Genomic DNA, 6,000 nt, shown 5'->3' with positions numbered 1-6,000 from the left:
TGCTCGGCTAACTTATTTTAAATTTTGTTATCTGAGTAACGGGTATCTGATAGTCGAGGTACTCGACTATAGCGTTCTTCCTTGTTATATTCTGCAAGAACAAACATATTTCCCTACTCAATCAGATTATGATATAATATCACTTTTAGTTATTTTGAAGTCGTTAATATCGTTAATTGGTATTATATCTGTGCTAATCTGACTTTCTTTTTTATTTAAATATTCGACCATCATTTGAGCTGCTAAATTTCTCTTTCTTAAATATATCCCATTAATTCTTTCTGCTTCCTCTATTTCACATTCATGGATTTGTGGACCATCACTAAGATAACCTGTTCTTCTTCTTCTATCTCTTCTCTTTTACTCTCTTGTTTGGAGAGAAGATCAGCATCTTTCAATATTTTGTGATAAACAATCCTATCTTTTCGTCTCTCTGCATTAACTACTGTTTGGGATAAAACTTCTGCAAATTCAAAACAATTAATTCTTAAAGTTGCTAAGGGGGTATTAGTATTGCGTTTAGATTTTTGGTGGCGGTGGCGACTAGATAAATATTTTAAATTCATACGCTTAGATTTACTTAGACTTCGCCTAGAATGTGTTCTTCTATAAATATTATTGTAATGACATTTAACTCCTACTGTAGCAGTTTTGTATTGGACGGTAAAGAATCTGTTTAGACCCCTTCTTCCTAAATCCATATGCCCTCCTACTCTCCTTTCATTTTCAACTAATTTTTGCTTAAAATTCTCTATTGTACCTCTCTTTGTGAATTCGATTTGTGAGTTGTGTATGTTTTCAGTGCTTTTTAATTTATGAGTAGTGTTCCTTTTTATTGGAACCCGACTTACACTTTCAAATTCTGTATCACTATCACTGATACCCAACACTAATTCTTGTGACGTATTACTAAATGTTGGTGCTCGACTTACGTTTTCAAATTCTCTCTCACTATCATTTATACCCACATTCATTTTTTCTGATTTTTCATCTCCTATGTTTTTATTTTCTATGTGATCAACACTTTCATTTTCGCTATTAAAATCAAAAAAACTGGGTGGAATTGTAGTTGTTTCAGATGTAGTGTTTGTAGCTGTTTTTTTTGTTGTTGTATCTTCTTCCAGAAGTTCTCTTTTTGATGTAGTTGCTGCTGTTGTAGTTGTTGTTTCTTCCTTCTCCTCCTCCAGAATTCCCCTTCTCATTGTAGGTGTAGTTGTACTTGTTGTAGTTGAGGTAGATGTAGTTGTAGTAGATGTTGATCTAGTTGTTTCTTCTTCAACTGTGCTTGCACTTGTACTTGTTGTTAAGTCTTTTTCAATAATGCTAACATTAATAGCATAAAATATTTTAATGATTTTTTTTAGTTTTGGAATATTGATAAATAACCCAATCGAATTATTGGAAGTCGATGGATTTTCAATTAAAGTCATTTCATTGGGGAGTGGTACCATTTTCACCATCGGATTAAAGAGGCAAAGTATTACAAAAAATATCATAAAAGCCGTCATTTTAATTTTTTTGATTTTGTTTTTTTTTTTTTTGACATTCGAACAAACGAACGAACGAATGAATAAGCAAACTATCCGAAATTGAGTTGCGTGAACGAATAGATGGAAACTGAATACTTTTTGATATTCTTCCGCCTTTATACCCTCCAGATTTGTATATATAAATATATAACTTTCTGTTCAAATTCTTATCTGTACATGCTTTTCTTCACACTTTATAAATAGGAATTGCGTGATTGTGAAGAAAGATAATTTATTTTCACGCATTGACGTCAATGTCTACATTTTAATTGTTCTTTATAGAATTTCGTTTTTATGAATCCAACTATCTTCTGATTTTGAAAAGCCTACCCAACGCACAAGCACATAATCAAGTTCCACCCAAAATTCTTATCTGTATATACTCTTTTAGTCTAGCCAACGCACAAGCTCATAATCAAGTTCCGTTCAAATTCTTATCTGTACATGCTTTTCTTCACACTTTATAAATAGGAACTTCGAAAAATTTCCGTTGTCCAGTTTGGGGTATAGCCTTTTTCAAAGACATGTTTATATTTACTTATTGGTACATGATCCCCCTCTTTAAAGTCCCCATTTGTAAATATTTTTAGATGATGTAGATCTCATCAAAATCTGTTTTTCATTTTTAGCACTGACGTCAATAGGCTTCATTTTAATCGTTCTATGCTTCCTGTTATTATAATTATTAATCAACTGTTTGTATATTTGAAGCCAAGTATATTTTCCATTAAAACTAAACTCACGCCACATAAGTTCTTTTAATTTTCTATTAAAACGTTCCACAATAGATGCTTTAAGAGTACTAAATGTTGAGTAATGAATAATTTCATATCTTTTCACCAATTCTCTAAATTGTTTATTTTAGAAATTATTTCCATAATCTGTTTGTAAATTCTTTGGTACTACTTTGGTACTATTTGAGCTATCATTTTTATTACTTTACTTTCCAGCTCTGATACTCTTTCATTTCGTAGTTGAAATGATTTAGTTATAGTTTCCATTTGATGTGATTTCGCTTCATTCATTTTATCATCAACATAAAATTTAATAGACAAATAATTTCTATTTATTGTTTTTGAAGAGTTTTTAATTCTTTTTTTCTGAACATTTATGTGACCATCAGTGTCTAGATATTTACCTGTAAGACTCTCAACTTCCCTTTTGAAAAGCGAGGAAAAATCTCTATCATTTGAAAAGTGACCAAACTTGTCAATAGACATTTTACTATTAAACAAAGTGAGAAAATGTTTTCTATTTTATTAATATATTATTTTTGCTTCCCGCAATTCTTCTATTATTGAAAGAATTTCATTAGTATGGTTATTATTACCAGCAGCTCTCGATGCCATTAAGAGTTGCAATCTTTCAACAAGTTCATTAACATTATCCCAATATACTTAGTTTGGTGGTATTTTTTGTAGTCTCATATACCCAGAACCAGTAAATTCTTCATTTACTGAAGATGATATTAATGGTTTAATAATTGAAGAATATTTTTTAGAACGATTCCCCTTTACTTGACCATCTGGTTGATAGTTTCTTTTGTGAGCACTTGTTTCAATTAAAATGTTTTTATATGATTCTAAATCATTCTTAGTATAATCCTTAGGACTATTATGAAAAACTAAAGAGTATAGACCTGGTGATAGAGTCCATAAATTTCCACTTCCTAGTTCCATTAAATTTTTTTTTAATTTTAAGTGTTGTATTACCCAACATTAAAATATTATTTTCTTCTCTTGGTCTATAACTATTGTCTAAAATTTTTTCTTGCTTTAACTGATTAATGTTGAGATTGTACTTCACCCCGGTTTCTTCATATACACTTTCATTTAAATCATTGTTGTGAAACATCGGATTCATCTATAAGAGACTGTTGTGAAACATCAGATTCATCTATAAGAGACTGTCGTAAAAAAGCATCAACATAAGCATAACTCTCACTATCACTTTCGATTATTCTCTCGTGTACCCTTTTTTCTCTTTTACTTTTAGGTACTCTTATTTTCTCTTTCTTGAACTTAGTCTTAATATCATGTGTATCATTAATATATTCCTTTTTATTCAATTTTTTATTTTCAGTGAGTAATTCATGTAAAGGTTCTGTAATAGGTTTAAAAGTTTCCTCCAAATTTGATACGTTCTCATTTTTATACCCGTTACTCGTAGAGTAAAAGGGTATACTAGATTCGTCGGAAAGTATGTAACAGGCAGAAGGAAGCGTTTCCGACCCCATAAAGTATATATATTCTTGATCAGGATCACTAGCCGAGTCGATCTAGCCATGTCCGTCTGTCCGTCTGTCCGTCTGTCCGTCTGTCCGTCTGTCCGTCTGTCCGTCTGACCGTCTGTCCGTCTGTCCGTCTGTCCGTCTGTCTGTCCGGATGAACGCTGAGATCTCGGAAACTATGAGAGCTAGGCTATTGAGATTTGGCGTACAGATTCCTGAGCTTCTTACGCAGCGCAAGTTTGTTTCAGTAGACTGCCACGCCCACTCTAACGCCCACAAACCGCCCAAAACTGTAACTCCTACAGTTTTGATGCTAGATAGAAAATTTTAACTGAAATGTATTGTTCTCAACAATACCTATCGATTGACCTAAAAAAAAGTTTGCCACGCCCACTAAAACGCCCACAAACCGCGAAAACCTGTGACGCCCACAAATTGCATGCTAGATAAGAAATTTTAACTGAAATGTATTGGTGTCGTCAATACCTATCGATTGATCCAAAAATAAATTTTCCACGCCCACTCTAACGCCCATAACGCTTAAATCTGTCTACCGCCGGTAGGTGGCGCATTTTAATCTCGCTTTGCTGCTTGCATATCTCCATTTCCCTTTGAGTAACGGGTATCTGATAGTCGAGGTACTCGACTATAGCGTTCTTCCTTGTTTATTTGTTACAATTCATCAAATTTTCTTTTTAATGAATTTCTACATTTCGTCAACTGTTCTAAAAGTTTACGCTTCATTGTTGTCGTTTTCTCTGATACTCATGTGCAACTGGGAAAAATGTAGTATAATTTAAATATTTATAACAAAGGGTTTGAGTTTGAGTTTTATGAAATTTTATTTTTATTTTTATTTATCAAAATAGATACATTAATAATATTTAAAAGTAATACATTTTAAGCTTTATTTAATTCTAAATAGAGATTGTTATCATTCCTTTTAATAATACAAAAAAGATTATCTTTTATATGTTCAATTGTTGAATCATCTAAACTATCTGAGTATCGTTCCGACAAGTACAGCATATACTCTTCAAGTTCAAGAGTGAGGGCCATCCCAAAGGTGGTTTTCTTACGTTGAGCTCGTTGAATAGGGTAGTACACCTCCGATTCCATCCTCGTCTTTGTTAAAATAGGTTTTAATACATTACCATTAAAATCCTTGAGTACTTTCATCATTCCCGGATTGACCATTTGTAGTTGTTTCTTCTTGTAGTTGTTTTCGTTGTTTTTGTTGCTTTTACCGGTTTTTGTTGTTGATTTTAGTTGTTTTTTTTTAGCAGTTGTAGCTGTTTTTGTTGTTGAATTTACCTGTTTTTTAGCTGTAGCTGTTTTGTTGTTGTTTCAGCTGTTTTTAGCAGATGTATCTGTTTTAATTGTTTTTGTTGTTTTACTGCTTTAACTGTTTTTTATGTTGTTCTTATTGTTGTTGATTTTGATGATTGCAAGATTTTTTAGGTTGAAACTTTAGGCTGAGAACGTTTTAGCTTGAAACTTTTAGGTTGAGACTGTTTGCAGGTGGTTTTTAAATGTGAGTTAGAATAACTTTTCATCGAGTTTTTATACCTTGAGGTAAACTAACCCTCCCTGTTCTTTCTCATCCAATCATAGCAGTGAATAGTAATAGCATGTAATAATAGCATGTAAATAGGGTGGGTTTCAAGAATCATAGAGAAATTACCTGATCATAGTGTAAAAGTTAGGGTGGGATAGAGAGTTAGAATTGGAGGGACAGGTGTCCACAGTTGGTACTATTAAAGGCTGGTTTTCTCTCATAGTTATAGTTAATGTTATTCCCCAAGTATTTCACAATTTCTTTTGGGGTTGTAAATTTCCAAAACTATCAAAGTAATGTATACTTTTTTTGTTTTTGTTATAAGCTACCCAATGCGTACCATTTGATGAACTATCATCTGGTTTATAATTCCTGACTCTTCTCTCCAAGGAGATTTGGGCAGTGAGTCTCCCATAAACACACCTCGGAAATGTGGAATGTACTTTTGAGCAAAATTCAAAATTTCGAAATTTGAAAGAGGTTTTTTAGGTAGTTTAGTAATTAGTTTTTTGGATTTCCTCTAAATGGATTAAGATATAATCCATAACCTTTTCTATAAGGTTTAAGAAACATACCTTCACCCACCTTAATACTTTCCATTTTCTTATTATGTTGTTTACTCTCTTCTAATTGTTTTTTCCCCATATTTGCATTATTGATAGTTTTAGCAATGGCTGCACTAC

Source organism: Drosophila suzukii, chromosome 3 (genome assembly GCF_043229965.1).
Source record: "Drosophila suzukii chromosome 3, CBGP_Dsuzu_IsoJpt1.0, whole genome shotgun sequence".
Taxonomy (NCBI): Eukaryota; Metazoa; Arthropoda; class Insecta; order Diptera; family Drosophilidae; genus Drosophila; species Drosophila suzukii.
This window is presented reverse-complemented; position numbering follows the sequence as displayed.